We start from the raw sequence: 16,977 nt of genomic DNA, 5'->3' as shown, positions 1-16,977 counted from the left end.
CCCCCTGGCAGTAGGATCAGAATCCATCTCTGGTGCATGAGCAAGTCTTTTGGAGCCCACTTCTATGATAGGACTCCTTGCAAAGCCTTGAGGCATGGTGAGGGGCTTGGACTTGCCTCTACTAAATGTACCTCCCTATGGGAGGTCTTACCTTCTTGTATGAGGGAATTGGGGGAGGGTGGCTGGGAAAGGGAAGCTGGAGGGGCAAGAGGAGGGGAGGGGGATCTTGGTATTTAAAATGAATAAAAATATTTTTCTTAATTAAAAAAAAGTAAGGAACTAGAGCAGAGGCCATGGAGGAATGCTGCTTTCTGGTTTCCTCTCCAAGGCTTACTCAGTCTGCTTTCTTATATACCCAGGACTACCTACCCAGGGTTGCTACCATGTACCTTGGGCTGGGCCCTTCTACATCAGTCATTAAGTAGATTCCCTCAATTGAGGTTCCCTCTCTCCTGAGAACCCTAGCTTATGTCAAATTGATGAAAAGCTAACCAGCACACCAAGTGAATGTGATTACCATCTGTCCTCTCACATTTTAAGCATCTGAGGGTAGGTGTAGAATTAGGAAACTTCATGTTGTCTATATTCTGACATGCCTTAAAATATTTGGTGTTCAGATCTATGGTATGTAACATAAATAAAATACACCATATCACAATTTATTTTTCCAGTTATGTATTTACTCAAAAGATTAAAAAAAACCTTCTTGGTAATGCTTCTGTATTAATTCTTACAGTAAGTATAGTTATTAATGTTCTCTAAGAGAGAACTCCATTTATAAAAGAAAAGTCAAATTACAGTTGTTAAATATTTAGTGTTTTCCAGCACACTCTAATTCACAGAAATTTATGATTTTATATTCTGATAACAAGCTGCTTCTATTGCCCAGAATACGACACTTTTATAAGCTCCATTTCCTTGACTTTAGAGAAAGGGATGTGTTTGCTTTTATAACATTCTGCTTAATATAGACACAGGAAGTGTTGGATTTCTGGTCTCACTTTTGTGTCTCACAGGTTTATGCTACACTTGCCTCACTGATGAGAAAAATAAAACAAATGAAATGCAGGCCCCATCACAGCTGGAGCTCGGGTACTCATTTTCAGTTAAGAACTGATAATTAGGTTGCATCCAGTCAAGCACATAACTAAAGGTATGATGCCTCTGCCACAGACAAAACTGTTCGGAAGCAATTTTGTTTCTAATTATGGTTCTGATAGAATATGGTTGTACCTAGTCTATGGGTGGAATGTATTCTTCTGGGAAATAAAGGAACTAAGATATTAAAGTCACTTATTCTTAAAATTAAGTTAGGGATAACTCCCATTTGAAAAAAAAAAGGTTTATACATATGAAAAGATTATTTTCAGAAAGATAAAAATCTAATCCTCCAGGATCCTGGATAAGAGAGGAGCACAGTATATAATAATAGGTATGTACTTGTGGACAGTGTAGAGGTATGCATTACAGTGGTGGAAAGAATTGTAGACTGTATTCAAAGACGCCTGAAATATAAGTAAAATCATGTTTCCCTTCCTATATAGAGTCATCCATTTTCAAAAAAAAATCTTTCTGCCAATGGTAGATTACTTCTCTTTAAGATGTTGGTCAGTGAAATCCCACAGAGCACCAATTTAAATAATACACTATTTCCATTTAATTTGATCATTCTTTAGAACTAGAGGGCAAGGCCCTACTGATAAACACAACAGAAATCTGAATCTTAGGACAGGGAGACACCAAGACACTAAGCAGTTACTTCCTTGGAAGCTTCATCCCTAATGGCTAGTTTTCATAGTGCTTGAAGGTCCTATTAAGGAAAAAATGATCAGCAGTATTACCCAGCTGAGAGTTATTTGAGTTACCACACAATTAGCCTATCCAGATATGCCCATCATTGCAATAAGGGAAGGAATGTTTTGGGGGTAGCCAACTGATTTCTGATTGAATGGTAGGACTGCTCCACAAAATGGACATAGTACTAGCCTCGTCCAAATGCACAGAGTCAAGAGACTAGGGACTTCCCAGCCCTCACTGGGGTATCTGTACAATGTTCCTTCCTTACAAGGCTCATAAATCAAGTAAGGAAAACTATATAAGCCAAAGGTGACTGCTGAGAAACGGATGTAACTGAGCATTGCAGGGGCATCGCACAAATGGCCTCTCAAAAAATGTGAGTGCACACAGATAACAATTACTACTTAATTAAAACAATGTATATTCTGTAGCCTCACACACAAGTCTACAACCTGAGACCTATGATTGATATGGACTTAGTAAACGCTTAAAAAGTTGTATGTTAAAATGTGGGTACACATACTTCTCTAGGGTTTGAAATAAATCACCTGGTGTTAGAGCCCAGGATAAAAGCATCCTTCATCTAATAATGCTAAAAGACTTTCCAAATTAGATAAAAATTTAAATATATAAATGCATATAGTGATTATGAATGAAAAAATTGAGGTACTTAGTCATGTTTATGTTTCGAACTGAAAATATTACAAACAGAAAACCAAGTACTGAGCAACAAGGCAGCCACCACATCCCCCCTTGTAGCCTCTATATCAACCTTGTCTTCATGTTTCAAACTAACCTTGACATTGTCATTGAACTACTACTGTTTCCATGCTGTGCCTAATTCTCTTCCACACTATTGCATCAAATAATGCACTATGTTTACTATTAAAATTTGCAAAAGGCCTTTCCCCAAAAATTGAAATTAGGAGACTGATTGTCAGCTTTCTATAAGAAAAGGTAGCTCAGTAAGAAACAAGACCATGTTCAATGTTAACTTAGTTGCTATAGAAATTAATAAAAATTAGGCTGTGGAAATAGCTTAGTGGGCACTGTGCTCATAGTATAAGCATGAGCGCTTAACTGTGGAGCTCCAGAATTCAGGTAAGAGTCAGACTTTGCAATGCAGTTCTGAAACCCAGGTGATAGGAGGCTGCAGACAAGTGGATCCTTCTGGCCAGCCAGGTTAGGTAAAGTGGTGCGCATCAGGTTCAGCAAGATAACCTGTCTCTGAAAATAAGGAAAAGTGATTTACAAAGATACCTCTGGCCTCCACACACGCCTTCAGAGAAGCACACCCCAGATACAGGTGCACACAAACACACACAAAAGCAATTTAGAAAAAGAAAATTTTGTCGAAAGTGTAAGGTAAAAATATAAAAATGCACTATGCATTCTATCCTTAAATAATTCTCCTGGAAGAGTGTGAAAAGGTTTAGCTGTTTCTTCTTTTCTCCTTTTCCAAGTTGACAGCAACATTCGTGGCTTATTACCATGTCTCCATTTTCGTTGTTGAGACTGTGAATGGGGAAAGGCCACTCAAGAGAATCACAACAATTTCACAGCTCTCAGTATGTGGTGTTCTACTACTTCATATGAAGAAAAGACAAGTTCCTTGTCAGTTCCAAATGACATGATCAACAGATCCATTTAGTTATTTATTACTTATTTTAAAATTCCCCATTCTTTTCTTCATAGTCAGAAAATATCCAAGTCTCTGTGTAGTATAGGAGTTAGTTAGTTCTTGTTGGCTTGAAATAAACTGCCCCTTATTTTTGCAAATACAATGCCACATTTTTGAAACTTTACAAACTTAATAAGGAAGATGATTTAAAACCTTAACATAATTAAAATTTTTAGACTATAGCCTTAGGTACAAATTAAAAATATAGTTTGTATAGTTCTCAATAATGATGAGACTAGAATGATACAATATGAAAAAGATCAATAGTAAATTATCTTTCTCATATACAGTATCCCAAGTAATTAAGAACTCCATAAACTTGGCTTATCTACACATGAATACATACACAAAGACACTAACTAGAGCTTGCTTTTTATTTAACCCAATGCCAGAAATATAAACACTGAAACCCCCAACAGTGACTTTCTTTTTTTTTTGTTTTGTTTTTGTTTTTGTTTTTTTTTTCGAGACAGGGTTTCTCTGTGTAGCTTTGCGCCTTTCCTGGAACTCACTTGGTAGCCCAGGCTGGCCTCGAACTCACAGAGATCCGCCTGGCTCTGCCTCCCGAGTGCTGGGATTAAAGGCGTGCACCACCAACGCCCGGCCTTGACTTTCTGGATTAAGTAGCTACTTGTTAGTAATGCAATAACAAATTGCAGTTGGTACTCAGTTTCATTACTGAAAAATCAATGCACAACAGATGGAACTTCAGTTCTTTCCCATCTACTTCCCAAGCAGATTTAAACATTCACAATATGCTATATAAAAGACAGCATCAGTGCTTTTCATGCAGTCATTAGAAGAACCTCTTACGGTGCTGAGCCTGATCACAGTAAAGTTCAGTTGGACTTCAGGAGTAAGTGTGATCAGTCTGTATTGTAGCAAACCTGAAAGTTTCTACACAGCAAAACCAAATAAAATGTTTCTATGAAAGGATAGCCTAAACAATGGGACATAATGTCAGCATCTTACACATCTTACAAGGAATTAATGTCCAGAGTGTGGAAATAAACTTACAAAGTACAATAATAAAATTAAATAATTCAAAACAGTTATCAAGCAAGAATTTCAGGTACAATATTTAGTCTATGTGTGTTTGGCAACTGTGTTAAAATTAAAATCTTCCTTTTTGATTAGACAGAAAAGGGGAAACGATGTGAGATAACTTTCTGTATGCTTTGAATGTGTGTTGCCCTCATTAGTTCATAAATAAAGCTGTCTTGGACAATAGCCAGGCAGAATAAGTTTAGGCAGTACAATCAAACTGGAGATGAAGAAGGGCAGAGTTAGGACAGATGCCAGCAGCTTCTGAAGGAGCAAGATGCTAGAGCACTGGTAAGCCATGGACTGTGTGGCAATGCAAAGATTAATAAAAATGAGTTAACATAAATGTAAGAGCTAGTTAGTAATAAGCCTGAGTTATCAACCAAACATTTATAATTAATATAAACCCCTGAATGATTATTTGGAAATAATGGCTACAGGACAGGGCAGGACAGAGAAAAGCCTCCATTTAAACCTTGATTTAATAGTATATACCTGGTCTTATTATAGTAGCATATTATGCTCTGTTTGGTTGATGTTTCTGTGAGGTCTGTTATTTTCTGAGCAGAGGTGGATTTGGGGAAGAGGGGAGACTTGCAGGAGAGGTAAATTACAGTTGGAGTATGATATATGAGAGAATATAAAAAAGAGTATGCTATTTAAATAACAGAAGTCTAGAAACCACTGAGGTTCTCAATATGTGTTCTCTTTAGTAATAATACATACATAATTCATAATTCATCTATAATATAATTTAATGCTCATTCATTTAAAAGTTATACATCAAAAATTAAAATCATAAAGTTGAATAATTTTTTTGTTTCCGGAATGCAAAAGCAAGGCTTAATTCTGGATATCCAAAAGCAATACAAGCCTAGGCAGGGACTTCGTCCAATACATCCAACGCAGTGGAGGCTGGAGGAAGTGCCCACCTGTCTGCAAGCTCAGTTTTTAAAGGGAAAAGTCACAAGGTTACATCATTTAGGGCTGCTAGTATGGATACAATTCTGATTGGCTCGCTTCTAGGGACTTCTAGAAAGTACTTCTAAGGGAGTGGTTGCCCGCCACCATTTCTCATTGGCTGCCCTCAGATGGGGGCATTTCTGTGGTTAGTTACCCTGGAAACCAGGGAGAGGACATTCCATAGTCTGGCAGGCATTACCTCGTGACTATCTTGTGATTCTGTACTTTTACACTTCCTGGTTTCTGGAATCTGAACTGACTGGTTCCAGTAACTAATGGCCTATTCCCAAAAGGAGAAATCTTAGACCTTAATTTTAGGGTGAAAGCATTTTGGTCTTATTTCTAAGATGGCTCATTTTGGTATCACATTTCCCCCTTCTCATGTGCCTAATGGAACCCAATCATGGGTTTTGGACAGTTAGCTTCTAAGTATCCCTCTCTAATAATGGCCATGTATAGTTAGCCATCTTGTCTCTATGCCAGGGAGTTTCATTTTGTCCCAGCATTTCAACCTTTTCTGAACAGGGTACATGGGTGACGTATTCTCTTCTGGAACTGCTTCAAGCTGGCATTGGGGCGCCGTTGTCAAGGGGCCCCAAAAGGCTGAAAAGCTAGTCAAAGACTGGGCAAGGGGGCATTTGTCAGAAGCATGTAGCTGCCTGACTCCATTGGGACAGGGAAGAACCATTATTAGCTGAGCTGGTCCATGTCAACTTTTAGCAAGTCTGGAGCTCACAGTCGTCTGGAGCAGTGGAGTCAGCGGCTGAAACTTGGAGGTGACTGCCAGCCAAGTGGAAATCTATTGAGACAAATTTAAACTAGGAACAGAAGTTTAAATTTATGAACTTATTTGGAATTCTTAGGTCCATACCCTTAGTAATGGGAAAAGCAGTAGTCCCAAGACCAGGAGAGAGGAATCTTTAGGAATACTTATCTGGGGTCCTTTTGACCTCTGTGAAGTGGGTCTAGGTTTTTATGACTCTTTTGATCCTTTGAGGCCTACTTACAAAATGACATAAAAGTTTTAGATACATTAGTATTACCAATCTGTACTGAAATCCATATTGTAGACAAAGCAGATAATGGGTATCTTGTAAAACAGCAGAAGTGGACTCATACCTTTGTGTCCCAAGAAGAACTACAGATTTGGGTTAAAAGCTTGTGCATTTTCCTTCTGTCCAGAAAGCCAGGTATAAGTTGGACAGAGATTTTTGACCTGATGAGAAGCACTTTTAGGCTTACATTTATACATATTTAGATGACATCTAAAACAAATCCAAAATATTGAGCTTGTGACTGAACAGTAAGTAGTCATTGCTCTACCAGCTCATCAGGGCTCCTAAATATTATGCTCTGAACCATAGAACAGGAGAGTAATCTGAAACATATCTCATTTTAGACTCATATCTGAACTTTTATGACTTACTTAAACTTTTATATCTTAGAACATTTTCCTAAAAGTGAGCTAAAGAGCTAGCTATAGCCTTGCAGAAGGATCTGGTTGATGCTGCCATGCTGACAAAGTTAGAGCTAGCCCAGCCATCAGTACTGTCAGAAATCTGAGAAGGATAAACTATATCTGAGTGCAGACCAAGAAGCTTCCCATCCTATAAATTACAGGGACCAAACCCTACCCAGGTCTCCATAGTGTTGGAGGCAGCAGTCAGAACAGCATCAATCTTCTTCCGCCATCAGGTCCATAAGGCAGAGTATTTTTTTTCTGTGGAATAGGGACATGGAAGACTGACCTTGATCAGGCAAAAGGGTGCAATCAATTCCAGTGTCCTACTGCTCGTCCACAGTCTGGGCTGGGTCCTGGTGGCAGGCGTTGCATTGGGGCATCTTGCCCTGTGGTCAGCGTTGTCATATTTCAGGCAGAGACGTTGTGGTGCCTCATACATAATCTTCTTTGGAGACCTTGGGTCACTGCTAGGATCTGGAAGCCTGTCTGATATAGTAAGCTTTTAGATCAACATTTAAATGCCATATTCTACAGATCTCTGAAGTATGAGGGCTGTCCAGGTATATCTGAATAGACAAACTTTGTTTCTAATTACTTGTTTCAAGCTCAACCCTAAAAACATATGCAAGAGACTGAGTAAATGAGTAAACTTACATCAGTACTTACTTACCCTGACTACAATTAAAAAACTTGATTATTTATGACTGACTATTTATGTTCTCTAACAGTCTACAAAAGTAGCCTAAAAACAATGCTTTTAAGTTGAAGCTCTTCTAGCATCAAATACAGGTTCAGTAAAGAAACCAAAACAAAATATCAATATAAGGAGAAACATTTTTTTAAGCCATTGGTTTTTAACTATAAAAACTGTTCTTAAAAGACTGAGATCTCTCAAATGTCTTCCACCACTGCAACTAGACTCTTTTTGGAACTCTAGTACTGCCATACATTTGCAAACCTCAGCTGTTTCCTGTGATTCCTTTATGTTGCAAAGTTTGGCTGCCAGAGCAAGGTATATTCCTGTGAATAAAAGCATTGATGTGCAGTTTTAATATTAATCAAATAAACATATGTTGCCATCTATTTAAATTCTCTAGAAACTTGCTGTTGAACACTTGGTAAAGACATAAGTATTAGGTGTTAACCCGAGTAGATCTTTATAACCTTAGTAAAAGATGGCTACCAGCCACATGGCTGCCCATGAGGTCACCAGCCAAGATGGAGGGAGCCACGTGGTTGCTGTTTAAAGCTCGTTTTTCTAAACAATAATTACTTGCACAGTTGGATCCAAGTTACACACATACATACATACATACATACATACAGTTAAAGCTTGCTTACATTTTCAAGTCACATACCTGTATACATGCACACATAAGCAGTTTGCAGAATCATTAGCCATTCTTAAGATGAAAACCAACCAGAATCAACTTTTAAATTCAGTATTTGCAGGTATAAGAAACCATAACAAACAGTTTACATCACATCCCCTCTGACCTTCTACAACCTTCCATGTACCTTCAGTCCGTTCCTTTGATCCCTCAGACATTTACTCCAGACAAATTCCGCTTTTTCTTTTCCTTTAAAACAGAAACTCTTACCAAAGTCTTACTTGTGATTTCCCTCAGTACTCTAGAATATATTGTAAAGTTACAATATTTTAAACAAGAACAGAAATACATGCACATACCATAACAAGAATAACTCAATTTGCATCAGCACTGTACCACAGACAAACTATTGGTGACATTCCATTCTTGGAGCCAGACCTTGACCAAGTTTTAGCCCCAGGGCAGGTCTTGGGAGCCCCACCCAACAGCAAGGAAAAGGAGGATGAGGAAAGCGGGGAAAGCATGCACCATGGAGACAAAAGATTGCTGTTAACTTCAGATTTTCAAGAATACTAGAATGACAGACTGAAAGTGACTCCATGCCCTGGCTGGGCCCACAGACCTGTAGGCTACTCCTCAACTGTGACCCTGGAGGGGCAGTTAGTTCTCCACCAGCCCCCACACTGAGCTCCTCAAGGCTCCTGCTGGCTCCTGCCGGCTCTGCTCCATGTCCACACAGGAGCCCAGCCAGAACCTGCCCACCATATCTGAGCCCCACAGTGTTCACAGCCTGCCCTAGCACAAAGCCATGCCTAGTTCTCATGCAGCCAAGCCTCTACTCCACAGCTTTTTGAGTGAGCTGGGGCCCCGAACCCGCTGCATCTAGGCCCGTGATGCTCACGGGCCGCCTAGCCCTCTCAGCAGCGCCCTGCGTCCCTCGAAGTAGCAGCTGTGCAGCCGCTGCCTGCCAGACTCATTGCAAGCTTTCTGCTGCCTGCTGCCTGTGCTCTGGTCAGAGAGAGCAAGGAAGCAATTTTAGGTTGGTCTGTGCCAGTTCAACCACCGAAGGGATCTCCATTCCTTCGGCTGGCAATCCGGCCCAGAAGTCCCAATGCATACACAAGCTCAGGCATAAAACACTCACACATGTGGCCACAGTTCTCACACATTTATACATTTATGAAGGTATAACAAATAACACTGACGAACAAGATAGGCAGACAAAAAGGAAGAACAAGGGCCCTACAGATGGTCCAGGCAGACGAGAGTCAGGAGAGGGAGCCTCGATAATGCCAAAGACCTACGGATAGGACAGGGACAATTCAACAGAGTCTCCTAATCCCCAGACTGACCCCTCACGGGTGTCCAAACAGACGGACCCCTCATGGGCATCCTAACAGACGGACCCCTCTCGGGCGTCCTATGACGGGGGGGGGGGGGGGTGGGGGGAGGACCTGTGAAGACCCCCGCGTCCTGATGAGGGGTTGGAACGTCTTCCAACTCCTCCAGGGTCACCTTACAGGCGCGTCCGCCAAGGTGAGCCTGTCAGATTCAACCGCCGGCTTCGATCCCGGACGAGCCCACAAATGCTGTGCCCAGATCGTGACCCCCAGAGAGACCACCAAAGACGAGCATGCCGGAATGCAAAAGCAAGGTTTAATTCTGGATATCCAAAAGCAATATAAGCCTAGGCAGGGACTTCGTCCAATACATCCAACGCAGTGGAGGCTGGAGGAAGTCAAGTTGAATAATTTAAAAGCCAAAAGAGAGGTACTTGTAATACACATCTTACCTGAGGCACAAAATTACTATAGTAATGATGTCATAACATTTCTCCTCTGGAAGTGGGAGCTCTAGTTCCTCTCTGCAGGTAAAGCAGTTCACCTTATAAGTGCATTCTCCAGTCAGTCTCAGAGGGAAATGAGCTAAGTCTGTAGTTCTCAGAGACTTATCAACTAAGAAGAATAACTAAATATAAAAAGAAGTAATGCTTAATAACTTGCTTTATACACCATTAGAAAGTTGTTTTCAGACATTAAGAAAAACAGATTAATAATAATTATAAAAATTAATAAGCAAGACAAAATTCAGCGGGGACTTGGGAGTACTCATTTTAGAAAGTCCTAAAATATAGAGTCATTTTTCATCATCTGCCCAAGTAGTTCAAATTACAGGCCAGTAGTAACAAGTGCAGCCAGTACCATTCTTTGAAGGAAGAGAAAGAAATGCCAGATGCATGGAAACTTGAAGCCAGTGCTCAGGGATAGCATGTACAGAAGTGACTAAATAAAACAAGTTTCTAATTTGTTTATCTATTATTAGTTGGATTTTGTTACAACCAAAAGCATAACTAATAGCCACAACTGCTTAGAAATGTAATACTCCTGAAATTTAGAACCTAATACATTTATAGTTTGATAACAGTTGTGGAAATGATCATTACTAAAATAAATAAAAAATTAGCCATATTTTCCACAACCACGAATACAAAGTGAAAATATATCTTCTATTAAAAAAAAAAACTCTGGCCGGGCGGTGGTGGCGCACGCCTTTAGTCCCAGCACTCGGGAGGCAGAGGCAGGCGGATCTCTGTGAGTTCGAGGCCAGCCTGGGCTACCAAGTGAGTCCCAGGAAAGGCGCAAAGCTACACAGAGAAACCCTGTCTCAAAAAACCAAAAAAAAAAAAAAAAAAAAAAACAAAAAACAAAAAAAAAAAACTCTTCCATTTCTGTAATGAGGACCAATTAGTAAAGGTTTTTTCTTTATACACAAGACTCTAATTGTTTTGATTTCAACAGATATAAATATATCCTTGGTTTTCCTTCATTGATGATTCAAACATATAAAATTCAGTCAAAGAAATCAGTTAAAACAAGGTTCTAAGTTTGGTAAGTGTTATTTTTTAGACCTATAACCATATTGTTGTTTGTGAGTGGGGGTGGGGAAGAGTTGAGGCATTAAGTGTAACAATTTAACAAATTAGACATTTTGAATTAGTCCTTGTGAATTAACTTCTAAGAGAGTTAGGAGGTTCTGTGATCAAAGAGGTTGAACAATTTCTGTTGTATGATATTTTGTTCGTGTTTGGACAAATGAAGCTTGCCTGGCGATCAGAGGGTGGAGCTAGCCACTAGTTAAGCACAGAAACTGAGCAGTGGCGTCTCCGGCCTTTAATCCCAGCACATAGGATGTGGTTACAAGAAGTGATAAGGCAGGGTGGAAGACAGGATCTCAGCCATTTTGGTCAGAGCATCCAGAGAGGCAAGAAGGCACTGGTGGCTGCTGCTCTGCTTCTCTGATCTTTCAGGTTGTTACCCCAATATATGACTCCTGGTTTTTATTGATAAGATTAATTAGATTCAAGCTTCAAATTTCCTGTCTTAGACTTCTCCTGCTTTAGTCGTTATAATCTGTATGATGAATCAGGGGTGGGAAATGCAAGCTCTTTCACCTAAACTTTCCTACGTGCAGAACATTAGCATTCCATGTTCATTTGGGTGCTCGGTCAACCTGGCGACTTTGTCTTGGTTTTCTCATAGACCAGACTGAATTTGTCTTCCATTCTTGCAAATTTGGAGTTGGCTCTGGGTAGAGTAGTCTTTAGCTCTTTTTCCTGGCCTTTCACTTTGGATTGTCTTCTAGTTAAACTCATTTCATAGGTTTTTTAAAAGTTTATTCAAAGGGGGCATAATGGTCACAATTAAAAGTAAAATATGTACAAACACTCATGAATTTGCCAGTTATTTTGAGAATACAGTAGTTTTATATGAGATAGCCTAAGATGATTTTAGTATAGTAAATTCGATATTGTTTTTCTTCATCTGTAAGTGACCATTTAGTACTGACTGACCATAAGCTGACTCATTCCTCTCTTTTATAAGTTGGTTTCACACTTACACAGCAACTTAAAGTGTGTTTCATTTTTAGGAAAATATTTCAGATTTTAAATTTACAAGTCTACCTCTCATGTAGCTAATTAAGGCTTAAAGTACTTATACCTTTATGGTTACTAAAATGGTGTGCGTTTCCCTGGTTAAGCACCAAAGAGAGAAGAGGAGAAGGGAAAATAAAACAGAGCTCTGCCTTCTAAAATCAGCTCTGTTTGTTAGTGGCATGGATCGCAGACTGTGTAGGATATAAGGACACAAGGACACAAGTTCATCTTTTTATAATGGTGAGCTTATGGGATACATCAACAGAAAAGTAACAGCAGAGCAGAGAACCCTGCATCTGGGAGCAGCCTTGCAATGAGGGATTGAGGCATTACAGATATACAGAGCAATCACAACCACAGGCAATTCTCTCACCTGGTGCTACAGGCAGAAGATGGCTTGATAATGTTAGAGGAAGTCATCAAATCTACCAAGGCAACTAAATTATCTGCTAAGTGCCTGGACATTGCCTAAAACAGTGATATGAGAAGGAAATGAATTTCAAATTCCCTTGCAGCAGTTTTAAATACACTTTTTTCCTACAGTTCCCTTGGGTTTTCAACCTCACAGTTTTAAGTAAACTGTTCTTCAGATCCTAAGGCTGGAATCTCACATTTCTGGATTCTATGCTCTGTTTCTTGCTTTGGTACATAAATTCATTTCCAAAAATGTTGCTCTTTTCCCAATTTATATATTAAAACAAATATTGTGAACTGAGTCATATTAAATTTAAATTTAGTGATTTAATAGTGTGATGACCTTGTTTATTTGTCTGGAAACAATGATTATGCTATTATATAAGTGTACCTTGCTATAGGTAGCTTTTGTGTTTATCGAAGAAGAAATAGGATCCTGATAAGTTGAGTTACAGAGCACCAACTCCAAAGCACAGTCTTGAAAAGTGTTCACAGTAGAAGATAGTTGATGATGTGAAAAAGATAAAGATTTTCTAAATGACAGTCAGCATGGTTAGCATGCAATATACTATTTTGTGTATATATGATCCTCTATCACTAAAACTGTATTTCTGAACCAGTTCATAGTTTCCTCAACCAATTAAGAAGAGTTAAAATTACATTTATTCAGTTGATTTCTAAGCCATGATATGAGTTCCCAATATTTTACTGAGCTAGTATTTTTAGCATTTAATGAAATATCGGGTGCTTGGTCACAACAGAACCCTGTCATCTTTCTCTTGAAAATATTTCATTAGTACCTTATTATATAATTGGCAAGATACTAATACCACTTACCATTCTGAACTTTAAATTCTTTATATCTCCCTGTGGATATATCTTTTCCTTATGAGTATTTGTAATGCTTTAGCTAAATTCAGCACTTCACCTTTCATAACACTCCTTTTTCCCTTTTTTATTTAGTTTATTTATTATTTTATTTCTAATTTTCCCCTAAATTGAAATACTTCTGAATATGTTACTATTAAACTATCATGCAGTTTTCTGGGGCTGGGTTCACTTCCCGGTACCTATATGGTAGCTCAAAAACATTTGTAAATCTAAGTCTAGGGACTCAGTTGGCCTCTTCTGGCCTCTACAGACACCAGGAATGCAGTATTGTAGCTTGCAAACACTTAATACATATAAAGTAAATAAATCTTTTACAAATCAAAACTGAGAAATCCCTTTTCTTGATGGTGCTTATGAAGGTATCTCTGGATCTCCCCGTGACTGTGCTCATTCTTAGGAAACTTCTTCCATGTGGAAAAGGAAGAGCTGCTCAGTTACACTGCAATACATAACTTGCTGGGATTCAAAGGCCATTGATGCCCAAGGAAGAAGCAGCTTCTCAAATGCTCACACATTCCCTTCCCAGCTGTCTCTTTCCCAATCATTCTCAATTTTTTTATTTTGTTTTTTCTTTTATTATTTTTTTCATACAATATACTTTGCTCATATTCTTTTCCCTCTCCAGTTCCTCCAAGATCATCCTTAACTCCCTAATTACTCAACTCCATGATCTCTCTCTCTCCTTCTCTTTCTCTCATATGTGTTTGTTTCAGAAAATCATAAAACAAAACACACACAGTAAACAATAAGACAAAAAAAAAACGTACACATACACACACACACAAAAAAAAACATAAAACACACCCAAAAAATCTGCAGTCTTCTTCTGTTGGCCAACTTCTGCTTGTTGTGGGCCTGTTCTGGGGTCTGGCTGATATACCATGGCATAACACATTGGCATAGGAAAGGACATTTTCACCATGACACTGATAGCACAGGCATGAAGACCAACAATAACTAAAATTACTATGGGTAACCTCACAGGAAAAGACAAAAGACTATTCCCCATTTTTCCTGTATGCATGTATATGTGTAGCAACAATTGGTGATAAAAACCAGACCATTAGTTATAAAGAAACAAAGAGGGAAATAAAAGAGGATTTGGAGGGAAGAAAGGGAAAGGAAGGGAAATTATATTAATTTAAAGAATTTAAAAATAAAATCTTATGAAATGAAAGACTGCAGAATGGGGGTAATCATAACCAATTTTATATCTAGATTATACAAAGAACCCAAAAGACTGCACATAAAGAAAAAAACTCAATTTAAAATGGGGTATAGAACTAAAACTCTCAAAAAAAGAAATACAAATAGCTGAGAAACATTTTTAAAATATTTAATATCATTAACGGTCAGGAAAATGCAAATCAAAACTACTTTGAGATTTCATCATATTGCAGTGTGAATGGTAAAGATTATTAAAACAAACAATAGCACATGACGTTGAAAATGAGATGTGAGAAAAGGGGAACTCTTATCTATTGCTGATGGGAGTGAGAACTGGTACAGCCACTATGGAACTCAGAAAGATAAAACCTGATCACCCAATAAGTTTTATTAACAGAAGGAATTCCTGGGCCTTCAGATTCCCCCTGGTGTTTAGAGGTGTCTCATTTAATTTTGCAATACATAAGACATATACTTACTTGATTTTGAAGACTTGATATACAAACTGCTTTCCAAGATTATTTGATACAGTTTCAATAAACATTTTGGCTTCAATTAGGAAAATATCTTATCTAGATATATTCAAAATTTTTAAATACCTATATTTGCATAACTATCATTTCTATGATATTTTAAATGTATTTCATCTTTGCTTATTCTATATCCACACTTAATTCAGTTGGGTTTGCCTCTCACACTTGTAGTGGTATTGTGTTTCCCAAAATATTGTGCACGCTAATAAACTTATCTGGGGTCAGATACAGAAGAGCCACAATATTAAACATGAGGATAGGCAGTGGTAGCACACGCCTTTAATCCTAGCATTCCAGAGGCAGAAATCCATGTGTTCAAGGATACATCCAAGCATGGTGACTCGTGCCTTTAATTCCAGAAAGTGAGCCTTTAATCCCAGGGAGTGATGGTAGAAAGCAGAAAGGTATATAAGGCGTGAGGACCAGAAACTAGAAGCCTTTGGCCTGGTTAAGCATTTGGCTGGTTAAGCATTTGGCTAGTTAAGTTTTCAGGCTTTCGAGAAGCACAGTTCAGCTGAGAGCCATTCGGATATGAGGACACAGAGGCTTCCAGTCTGAGGAAACAAGATCAGCTGAGAAGTTGGCCAGGTGAGGTTAGCTATGGCTTGTTCTGTCTCTCTGATCTTCCAGTTCACCCCAACACCTGGCTTCAGGTTTGATTTTATATATAAGAACCTTTTAAGATTAATGCTACACACATTGGCCATTATTCTAGCCATGACCTTTCTTGCTGTATTTCACAAGAAACTGATCATTCTCTTTTTAATGCTGGAACTCTCACAGCTACAGTGAAACACTGCAGATAAGAATATAACTCACATTACCCATGCTTATCTTCACTTTGATCTACCACATTTCCTGAACCCTTTCCCAATGCCTTCTCTCCTTCTATCTGATCTCTGCTACAGCCACTCCACCCAAGAAACAGCTATGTCAGAGGCCAAGCATTTGCAGTCCCTTTCTCAGGCACCAGCCCTGACAGAGATGTGGGTACTTGACTGGGAGAAAGGGCAGGCACAACATAACACCAAGGAGAAATGTCCTCCAGGCTAAACAAGACCAGAAGGGCTGGGAAGTGTGGGTGAGGGAACTAAGATAAAGGATTTTGGAAGAGACTGTTTGCTCAAGCTTTGCTTGAAATGCTGTATTTATTAGCTAGCTAAAAACATATCAAGATCACTGGAAAAGATAAAATCGTCTCTGTCTACCGTTCCCTTCCTTTCTAGATCTCCATGTTGTTCATCATGTGCTGGTCACTCACGGCCCAATCTTTAGGGGTGACATCTTCTTATGTAATGAACAGACAGTCAGGTCACCATTTTCGTTTCTCCAAAGGCACCAATTGTTAGCAAATCATCACTTTTATTCTTCATCCTTAAGAACAGTGACATGAGAGCTTGTGTTTAAATCTTACTAATGTGGTCTTCATCAAGGATATAATGTCTCTTTCAGAAGATGATTGTAGGGATTAAAATGACAGGTGTTTCTAAATGACTCAGAACATTGCTTAAGTAATAATAAGCACTACAGTGTTCTCAGATTTCAGTGCTCAAGTCTTTAATTCCCATGATACACAATTATTTCCACAGTTGATAAAACCAGCCCAAATTGAGTTTCCCATTCTTGCTTACAAAATATTCAAGCTCATGTGCATAGGTAATCTCTGTCAATTTTTATGCTATTCTATTTACATAGACATATAAAAATGCGTTTTGCTGAAAATTGCAGGGGATATTTAATTATTCCATAAATTTCATTAT

This window comes from Peromyscus maniculatus, chromosome 2, assembly GCF_049852395.1.
Source record: "Peromyscus maniculatus bairdii isolate BWxNUB_F1_BW_parent chromosome 2, HU_Pman_BW_mat_3.1, whole genome shotgun sequence".
Taxonomy (NCBI): Eukaryota; Metazoa; Chordata; class Mammalia; order Rodentia; family Cricetidae; genus Peromyscus; species Peromyscus maniculatus.
Note: the sequence above shows the minus strand (reverse complement) of the source record.